Source organism: Odontesthes bonariensis, chromosome 6 (genome assembly GCF_027942865.1).
Source record: "Odontesthes bonariensis isolate fOdoBon6 chromosome 6, fOdoBon6.hap1, whole genome shotgun sequence".
NCBI classification, from domain to species: Eukaryota; Metazoa; Chordata; class Actinopteri; order Atheriniformes; family Atherinopsidae; genus Odontesthes; species Odontesthes bonariensis.
This window is the reverse complement of record NC_134511.1, coordinates 6,515,465-6,525,930: the sequence shown is the minus strand read 5'-3', so window position 1 is coordinate 6,525,930 and position 10,466 is coordinate 6,515,465. Positions and strand designations below refer to the sequence as shown.

The following is a 10,466-nucleotide window of genomic DNA, read 5'->3' as shown; positions in this document are numbered from 1 at the left end:
GTTTGATGTCAGAACAGTGGCTGTTTTTCATGGAATTTGCCTTTCTTGTAACTATATGTGAACCCTGTTGTTTATTGTTGTTGTTGTTTTCTCAGCATCACATCATCATCAGTGAGGGAAGTCTCCCTGAGCTCCAACTGTCCTCCACAGAGCTGCGTGCGCGCGCGCGTGCGCGTGTTACAGTGGACTTTTTGTGCAGGGGTGGTGACAGTGTTTCAGTTGTGATCAGAAAAGGAAAAATGAGCGCGTTGTTTCTTTAAGAGCTTCGGCCCTTCATTGGCAGCTGCTCTCTCTCTCTCTCTCGGTGCAGATTCATTACTTCTTCTTCTTCTCCTCCTCCTCCTCCTCCTCCTCCGGGCACAATGGGCATTTATCATCACCCCCGCGGTGCGTGTGTATGTGTTTATTCAAATCTCAGTACCAAGAGCGGAGCGGCCCCACTCTCGAGCTCGCTCTTGGTGACACGGACGCACCGGCGCTTATTGTTGGAGGAGCCCCAGAAAAAGCCCAGCAGTTCGGCCGGTGGAGGAGAAGAAGGAGGAGGCGGGCAGGAGCGACAGGAGGAGGAGTGACGCGCCAGCGGCGGCGGCGGCGGCTGCAGCCCGCCGCTCGCACCGCGTCCAGCCGCGGGAGCAGCCAGCCTCGCTGCCCGCCTCCTGGCTTCCACCATCAGCCTCTTTTTTTTTCGCTGGAGTAGCCCCCTGCTTCCACTTTTCTGTCCTGGAACTACACGCGGAGGCGCAGGTGCATCACGCAGACCTGCAGGACATTTTTGTAGTTTTTTTTTTTTTTTTGCAGGTTTGTGGTGAGAAAAGGCGCAGCTGGAAGGAGCGGTAGAGGGTATAGTCGAATCTTTTTTTTTTTTTTTTTTAAATCATATTTTGCATCCTCTTTTTTTCGGGGGGAGGAGGAGGAGGAGGGGGCTACAAAAAGGGAAGGAAGGATGGAGGGATGAAGGAGAGAGATGCGTCGTAACAGGTGCAGAGATGGCGGAAAGGAGTTTTGGGGGGCTCCGGATCCCGGTGGTCCTCCGTCCATCCTCCACCCACAGGTGACTGGTTGATTGTGTGAGATATTTAAGAATAGGTGGCGATGTTTTTCTCCCCCCCGACAGCTGCTTTTTGGATTATTTCAGATAAATTGGAGAGTGGCTAATTAGCGGCTGTAATTGGATGGTGTGTGTGCGTGCTGACCTCACTGAGCTGCACGCGCGTCCTGCAGGAGGAAGACTCACTTGTGAATACCTTTTAATCCTTTTTCTGAATTCTTGTTTCACCAGAAAGTCGAAGCTTGGGTGATTTTTCTTTTCTTTTTCTGGTTGGAGGATGCTTTCTTTGGTGTTTTCTGAGCTCTCGCTGCTGATTGTCCAAACGCAATTCTTGTGAAATTTCAAACCCAAACCGAGAATTGTGCCTGGACATCTGTTGCTGGACGCTCCTGCCCTCCTGATGTCCTCACCAGGACCAGCACCTCTCATTCTGTTTGTTGTATTTGGTGTTTTTGCTCTTTTTCCCCCCCTTACATGATCATCTGTTGCCCGTTTCTTTGAGTTTGGGTCCAACAGGGCCTTCATTCGACTCCAACTCTTTTTTTTTTAAAGATAAAATTCTTCTTATTTTGGCCCCTAAAGCAGAAAATAAAAGCCCCCTTTTTATTTGTTTCTATCTTTGATCAGATCACAGGCCTGCAGGAGGAGGCCAAACAAGATATAAACAGCGATAATGAAGTGTTTCACAAGCTGGGACGTTTTTTTTCCCCCCAAGTTGTTGGAGTGAAACTAATATTTCGCAGACAGGCCCATGCAGCTCCGCAGCTTCCCTCTTTCTTCTCACTTTAACTGCTAAAAAACAGCTCGCAGGGAAGGTTTATTGTCGCTCCGCTGGTGAGCTTTTGTTGCCGCCTTTTGTTGGCGTTTTGGGGATTATAATTTGCATAATTCTTCAGGAATGTATCATTTTAATTTTGTTTAACAAACCGTGACCTTTTCCAAGCCCTTTATCCTTTTGAGAAAAGACGCCATTACAAGCCAATAAAGGCAGAATTCGTTTGTACTGATTCTACTGTTAATGAATAATAAAGAATTAATGACTGTTGGGAGAATCTGAATTGAATTTTTTTTCAAATGTTTTTTCTGTTATTTGTGTTTTCTGATTTATTTTTGCTCGTGTTTTTTTCCCGCCATGCATCCTGCATGATTATTATTTACATTAAATATGTCGGGGCTAAAAGATGAGTTGTTAGCTTTAAAATTGTAGAAAGAAACGGAATGAGTGCAGGGGGGGGGGGGGGGGGGGGGGGGGGGGGGGAGAGGAAATCCTGAGCTCCAACAGGCCTCATGTTTAGTTTCTTTGGTGTTTTCAGAGTTTCAGTTTCATAAAATTCTGCGTTCGTTTGGTTTATTTCAGATACATTTTTTCAGATTTTAATAATTTGTCTTTTTTTGAAGAAAAAAATAGTTTTGCTTTTTTTAAAAAAAAAAAAAACTAAAAATTGAATTTTGTTGGTACTGAACGAATGGATCAAAAGTATTTTTTTTTCTTACAAGCAGTTTAAAGTGAAACTGTTTGATTTGTTTTTTGGGAAAAATGGCCACAGACTGTCAGTTGAATTTCCTTCCAGCACGTGAAGGCTGTGACACCACAGGAATCCGCGAAAAGGGCGTCAGCGCCGCGCAAACCAAACGCTCCGTTTGACTTTGGCCTCCTTTGGGTTTGGGACGGGGTCCGTTTGATTTTCACACCGCGGCTCGGATTAGTCGGGCCTCGTCAGGCTAATTTGCTGCTGTAATCCGCTCTCAGCGTGTTGCCTGAGGACCTGAGGATTAAAAAAACTCTGAGGTGTGCTCGTGCGCGCCCACGTGGTCCACGCAGCACCACCCAAGAAGAGGGGAAAACAAACAAAAACACTTTAGGTATCTTAGTTTTGGTCAAATATTAACAAATAGAAACAAATTATGTGCCAGCAGCTGCAGGAATTCATCCAAAATAAAATAAAGTTGAAGTTTTCACAGACAAACTGAAGTCTGAGATCATCTGATCACAGAATTAACTGAGAAGATTTTACTTTGTAACGTTTCAGTTGCTACAAAAAGTCCAAAAAAAGGAGTCAAATTGTAGAATTCTCACCAAAATCTGTAAAGAAAAGGGTTTTAAAAAGCTCACAACAAGGATTAATTCCTATAACATAGAATTTGTGTCAAATGTGCCTTTAATTCTGTTGACTTTTGACAAATAATATCACGAAAAATGTGAGAAAAGTCCCTGAAGGAGCAGATAGGACTGTTGGCATCCCGTCTCTCTGGTTTTTAACTGAACAACAGTCAGTAAACTTAAGATTTAAAAGCTTAAAAACAGCGTTTTTCATCATATTGCACCTAAAAACTCTGAGTCTGACTGAACAGGATTTAGGAACAGAACCAAACCCCTGTGAAATGTGAAATTTCCCATCTCAGCCTCCTCAGCAGAACCGCTGAGGAGGCTGCGTTCTTTTCCCGCTCTGGCACCAAGTTCCTGCCCCTCAGTGAGGAATTGATCAGTATCGACAGTGATATTGATGACAAAGATATCTTGAGGAAACAATTAGCAGAGAGGTGTAATGATTAGTGAGATCATTAGAGCCGTTTAACCTCGCCGTCATGCGCTGATGAGGTGTGGACTGATGGCTGAGGGCTGTAGATTTCACTAAAAACATCAAATGAGTGACTCTGGGCCGTCTGCTGTACTTTTAATTTTCTCTTAAATGCTTAAAAATCGCATCCTGAGTAGCAGAATTGGCTTTTAAAAGCATCACAGATGCTCACACGGAGCTTAAGGCAGCCTAACCGTGAGCGTTTAACCAATCTGTTGGTTTCCTTAGCTGGGAAACTGTTTTTGAATTGGCTCTATATGAATGAATTGGATTATTTTATAAATAATCATGATTACAATTAATTGAATTCCAATTGGCATGAATTGGACTTTATTATCTAAGTGCCTTCAGATGACATTTGTTGTATTTGGCGCTATATAAATAAAATTGAATTGAATTGTCTCTAAACAAACGCACAGATTCCCTTTCTCGTGTGCGTTTTGGAGGAACTGACTTGAGGATAATGCGATTTTGGAGACGTTGACGCAGCAGGAAAAACGTTTGAAAAGCCGCTCTCTCTTCCGGTTTCGGGCCTCTGCCGAACGGCGTCACGCGGCTCCCATCTTGCTGCTTTCTGCTCCGGGTCACTCGCTTCCTCCCTCGCTGCTTTCCCACCACGGTCACGTGACCCGGGCTGTGCCATCACTGAGACTCACACACAGCCGCAGAGAGGATGGGGATGAGGGGAGGGGACCGGATGTGGGCGGAGGAGCATCACGGGGGTGACGTCACATCACGACCTCCTTCCCAGCATCCCTCCCTCCCCTCGTCCCTTCCCAGAACACACTCCAACACACTCCAACGCACACACAGACGCACGTTTGGGCAGCACGAACATCTCACAAGCGGCTCGGATGCAGGCAGGAGAGCTGGAAATGTGCATCAGCGCAGTCTGCAGCACGAACAAACTGTTAGCGAGGCCGAGTGGGGTTAATGCTTTTTGGTCGGGGGGTGATTAGGACCGCGGTGTCCATATGATGAGCGCTCGCCACCCCCACCCTGTTACCCCACAAACAGCATCCTCATCAGTGACCCGTCACCTCCTGACACCTCCCGGCCGCCATGTTCGGCCTTAAAGACGCCAGATCTAACAAAAACGGCTTCTTTACGACTCAGGATACATTATTTAAGCTCCTCCCCTTTCGTCAGCAGCCAGAGACGCCCGGGACGTCTTCACCCGTCTGTGACCGAGCCGCCATCACCGCCACCCACCCCCTCCATACACACACACTGCGCCACTGTTCATCCCCAGCTGCAGACGCACAGCTGCAGGGGCGCTCTGACATCACCGTTTCCTCACAGCCAATCGCCTGCTTTGTTTATTTTAGGTGACGCTCACCGGCCGGCCACAGGAGGACATGTTGGGCTTCTTTTTTTTTAGCAGGAAGTTTGTGATGGTCGACAGTTCCTGTGACGAGGAGCAGAGACGTCGTCCGTGGTCGGCTACGGATAAAATCCCGTCGCCTCGGTTGTGCTAAACACTGATTAAACGTATCTTCTGACCTTTTATTGGCTCACAATTAGAGAAATCCCAGTCGTCTGTCACCGATTCCCTGATTTAACGTCATCAAAGTTTTCATCTGGTGGTTATTTTAACCGAGGTTAAAGAGCAGACGACTCAAAAGATCCAGTCCGGTTGTTATGAGCCCATTCCACGACAAGATCAACACAACTGGATCCAACACAACCCGAGTTAAGATTCAGAACAGATTCAACACAATGTGGCGTCAGAAACCTCAAAAAAGCAGCCCGAAAAGAAAGTCTGGATGAAAGGTTACATCAGGGGTGGAGCAGTGATTTTAAATGTGGGGGTGTTACATAAGCGCCACATCAAGCCCAGAGACACGACGCTGAAGTTGGCATCCGATTCGCGAATTAAATGGATGGGCATAAAGGGCCATTTCACTGCGGGTTTTTTTGCATTTTGATCGCCCTAAACTAGAACCTGTATGGAAACCACAATAGTTACACTGCTCAAATCTGGATGGAATTATTCTAAAGAGGGCACAGAGTCTTTAAAACCCATTTTATGATTTGTTAAAACTTTATTTGGTCATTGAAAATTCAAAAAGGTGAAATCATCTTGCTGTAAAAGTGGGGGTCTCGAAACACCTCCATCCCCCACGGGTGCGACGCCCATGGATTACATGATACAGCAAACAACAGCAGCTGAATCCAGCATTTCGTCTGAACGTGTGAAATAAATAAAAGCGACGCGTCAGGCTGCAGAAATCCAGTGTAATGAACCATTTGCTTGCAGAAGTCGACCCTCTTCACGCCAAAAAGTGTTTTCGCTCATTTTAAACGACATGGCGGCCTCAGTGAGACGCTTGCTGTGGGAATATTTATCATCAGTTTCAGGACTTTTGATGGATTTTGTCCTCAAACAGACACGAAAGGCCAGGAATACAGCGTTTGTCAAGGCTGCAAAGTCCAAAAATTCCACTTTTTGGATTCACATCAAAGCATTGCAGCCCTGCAGCTGCAGGCTTCTGGATCAGGTTCAGTTACTTTAGCAGAATAACTGAACATGAACGTGTTTCTGACATCTTTAAAGGAGGCAAAAGCTGTTTTTAGGGTTCCCCCGGGTCGCTTTACGACACCTGCCGCTAACCTGAGTGAAACACACAGAATCAGACTCAGTGGGGCTTTATTTTCAGCTTATAAAGGCCTGCCCTGCCTAAACAACCAGAGATCTCGTTTCTGAAAAATTTGCATGACAGTGTCTGGTTTGTGCAGAGCTTATTCAGATAAATAAGGAACAGACGTTAGTAGCAGTTGAGAAAATAAACAACTAAACAGCCTTCGGGGGGAGTCTACAAGAAACTTTCTACCAAATCGAATCACATTGAACAACAAGGAAAATGTGCCACCAGAGGACGGTTATTTTAGCTACATCACCAGTGTTTCTTTTCTGCTTAATTCAGTAGAAGCAGCAGTTGTCCTGACAGAAAACAAGTAGAAAACAACAACAACTGCAGTGGACATCCACGAGAGGGGAATGGAGACCGCTCTCCTTCAGGAATGACTTTCTGTGGGAACATCTGGGATATTAGTCGCTTTGGATAAAAGCATCTGCTAAATGCTTAAACATAAACATTAGGGCTGGGCAATGATTAAAATTTTTAATCTAATTAATCGCATGATTTCCCTGATTAATCACGATTAATCACATTTGTACGCAAAATCCAAAAAGGAATCCAAAAGTAGTGTATAGCTTTTAGCATTTAGTTTTATTTTAAATGTGCTGCCATATGAATGAAAGTGCCATAACATTTGTTGTGCAAACACACTTTTAACATCAGCATCTTTCTGTAGTTTTTATGTAGAAGCCTCGCTCCACTGTCTGTTTCCTTGAATGACTTGCTGCTATCAGTTGTGTGTTTTGCCTTTAAGTGATATTTTAGACTGGAACTACTACGCTGAGAAGACAATTCAACTTGGCTGTAAATGCAGGAGTTTTTTTAACATTTATTTTGAAATACGTGCTTTTATGTTGAAACAAGTAAAACAGGAAGTAGCGCTGGTTAGCTCCGTGAGCTTCACACAGAGACCGAGGAGCACCTGTAGCGTGATGTTACCTGTTAGTTTATCTTTATTTTATTACTCCATGCTTTGTGGTGTTTGCTGTAACTGTGTGAATGTGATGCATTCAACAGACTTTTACAATAATAAAACCTGCGTTAATGCGCCATAAAATAATTATCGTCGTCAAATAATTAACAAGTTAACGAGATAATAACGAGTTAACTCGTCCAGCCCTAATTCTGTATCTGACCGGGAGCCAGTGTAAAGACTTGAGAACTGGGGTGATGTGATCTTGGTGGTCATACTGTAATGCCACCAAAGTGCAATACTCTACATGTTTACGTTGTTTGTTATTTTCATGTATGGGAAAGCACAGTTTGGAGATGCACCTTCATTTTGTTGTACTTCTGTGCAATGACCACAAAGTCTTTGGGTCTACATAAGACTCAACAGAAATGTTGCACGGCTCCAGTTTGATTCTTTCCTAATTTTGCCGTAAAATTTTTAGATTCTCAGATTTCAATTTTTGGGGTTCAAGCTGAAAACAGACTGAATTCCCGTCACATCAACGGATCTGAAGTAGAAAAGGTCAGCTGCTTCAAGTTCCTCACCACCTTTGATAGGTACACTATAGAAAGCATCCTGACTGGTAGCATCTCAGTGTGGTTCGGGAGCTGCACAGCCACGGACCGTAAGGCCCTACGCAGTGTAGTGTTGTAACTCCCAACCCTTCAGGACATCTACCACACAAGATGTCTTCGTAGAGCTGGCAGAATCCTAAAAGACTGCCATCACCCATCCTCCAGACTGTTCACCACGCTGCCTTCTGGTAGGCGGTACAGAAGCATCCGGTCTCGCACCCGCAGAATGCAGAACAGTTTCTATCCTAAGGCCATCAGACTTCTAAATGGACTATAATGCACTCTCATCACTTTCACACATGCCTACCTCCACTGCTGTTTGCACTGCAACATGCAATATTGCACAATATTGTATTTTTTTTATTTTACCTTATGTTCTAGGTTAGTATAGGGCTGTGTTCGAAACCGCATACTACATACCTGCAAACTGCATACTTCATACTGATCGATCAGACAGTATACAGAGCGTTTACCCACAATGCATTTCGCTCCTGCCCGAGCCGAAATCAGCCGGCCTGAAGCTGATTTCACTTAAGCTCTAAACTCTGTAAACTTTAGCAACATTTGAAACATTTTCAGGCGAGGAAGTAGTCGTTTAGATCCCCAACGTGTTGAAAATCTGACAAAATACCGGCTGTTTACAATTTTGTTCCCACGAATTCGGCGCTACTAAAGCTAGCCGCAGTGAGCAACGCACTTCCGGTTATTTTCACAAAATAAAATACCCGTTGCCTTTTATCATAGGGAAAGCCATTACGATACAATTGGTGCTTTTGTTTTGTTTTGAAAACAGGAAGTGAACCTACCCTCGTTGTAGCTAGCTTGAAACTGCCGTTTTGACAGGAAATGACGATCGGCAATGTCACGTTACGTTGCATCTTGGGTAGTTTGAGTATGAGTAGTAACCTCATGATGCATGCCCAACATTTCGGAGAATCTAGTATGCATCCGGGAACTTCTCGCTTACTCAAACTCGCATACTAACTCAACAAGTTAGTATGAGTAGTAGGAGAAGTATGCGGTTTCGAACACAGCCTAGGTCTTAGATTAGCATAGGCTATTATGTGTATTATATGTTCAGTATAGCTCTAGTAATTAGCGTAAAATGTATATTTTGCAGTATCCATATTGCCTATTTATTGTTATTGTCAGAGTACTTACGTCATGACGTTACGGCATGTTATGTCTTGTTATGGTAGCTGCTGTACGGTGTCCTGTCCTAAAAATTTCAATGGAAACAGTCCAAGTATCACAAGAGGACACAATTTGACTCAAGTCACTGACTTCAGTTGAGCTGCAAACGTTTGCAGGTTTAAATTACTTTAAAATGCCAGAGAATTGGGCATTAAATGGACTCATTCCAGGACATTTTCCCCTGTTAAAGGAGGTAACTGAATGCTATTTGAGACTTTTACACTGTCTGAGAAGTCATTCCTGCAGGGTAAACGAAGGGAAAAGGAAGACATCTGCTCCTAACTCTCAGAGTAAACAGCGAGTTTGAAACGCTTCGTGTTCGCTGCACTCGGAGAGCAGCTGCACGGTTGCAGCTTCTCGTGGCTTTCAAGCGTTATTACCATAATTTGTGGTGGGAAAGGAATGGCTCATCAATCAGAAGTGTTGGGAAAATGACCACGTCAAAGACCCGAGGCCCGATGTTTGAGCAGCGGCCTCTCCGGGGTCAGCTGGCTGCTCTGTGACTGTGTGAGTGTGTTCGGTCATTAATCACTCCAGGTTTGAAGAGAACGAGAGGCGTCGCAGCCTTTATCCTCCTCCTCCCCCGCCTTCACCGCCGGTGGCCTTCGCACCGCATCTGACCATCGCACTGAGGCCAAGGTCAACACGACCCCCCGCCCCCCAAACCAACCATAATCTCATCTCCCATCAGTCCCCAAACTCTACATCCCTCCAGCCTCTCACTCCCCCTGCATCCCCTTTGTTCACCTGTTGTCCCGGAGACTCGATTACCTCCGAGACCCCCGCTCCACCGTGTGTGAGGTCAGGACAGAGGCTAAAATATCAGATTATCCCACAAAGCACGAGCCGGACCATGACTGAACATCACACTCACATCACTAAATAATATCCCATTTTGTTTTAAAGTGTTTCCTCTGATTTATTTTATGCATTCTGTTTAGTTTTGCCTCTTATCACATTTGGGTCTTAAACAAAATCCCGACAGAAGCAGATATTAGATTTAGGGCTGGGCAACAATTAAAATGTTTAATCTAATTAATCACGATTAATCGCATTTGTACGCAAAATCCAAAAATGAATCCTAAAGTAGTGTATAGCTTTTAGCATTTAGTTTTATTTTAAATGTGCTACCATATGAATGAAAGTGCCATAACATTTGTTGTGCAAACACACTTTTAACATCAGCATCTTTCTGTAGTTTTTATGTAGAAGCCTCGCTCCACTGTCTGTTTCCTTGAATGACTTGCTGCTATCAGTTGTGTGTTTTGCCTTTAAGTGATATTTTAGACTGGAACTACTACGCTGAGAAGACAATTCAACTTGGCAGTGTTTACAGATGACTTTGGTTCTGTCGACTCCGCCGTCTGGAAGAACTTTAAAATGAAAATGGCCGAGTAAAAGTTCCGTACCCTTCTCCATGTTTGGTGGATCCGCAGATTTCTTTCTTTTCCGGTTCCGCAGCAGACAGCAGCAGAC

General features: G+C 44.5%; 1 long non-coding RNA gene across 1 annotated transcript; it reads left to right on the top strand.

Moving 5' to 3' along the window:
* Positions 1-912: 912 nt before the first annotated feature.
* Positions 913-2,093, top strand: LOC142382791 (uncharacterized). The gene is made up of 2 exons (XR_012769954.1): positions 913-1,051; positions 1,676-2,093. It is a non-coding gene; the product is annotated as an uncharacterized LOC142382791 (long non-coding RNA).
* The last annotated feature ends 8,373 nt before the right edge of the window (positions 2,094-10,466 follow it).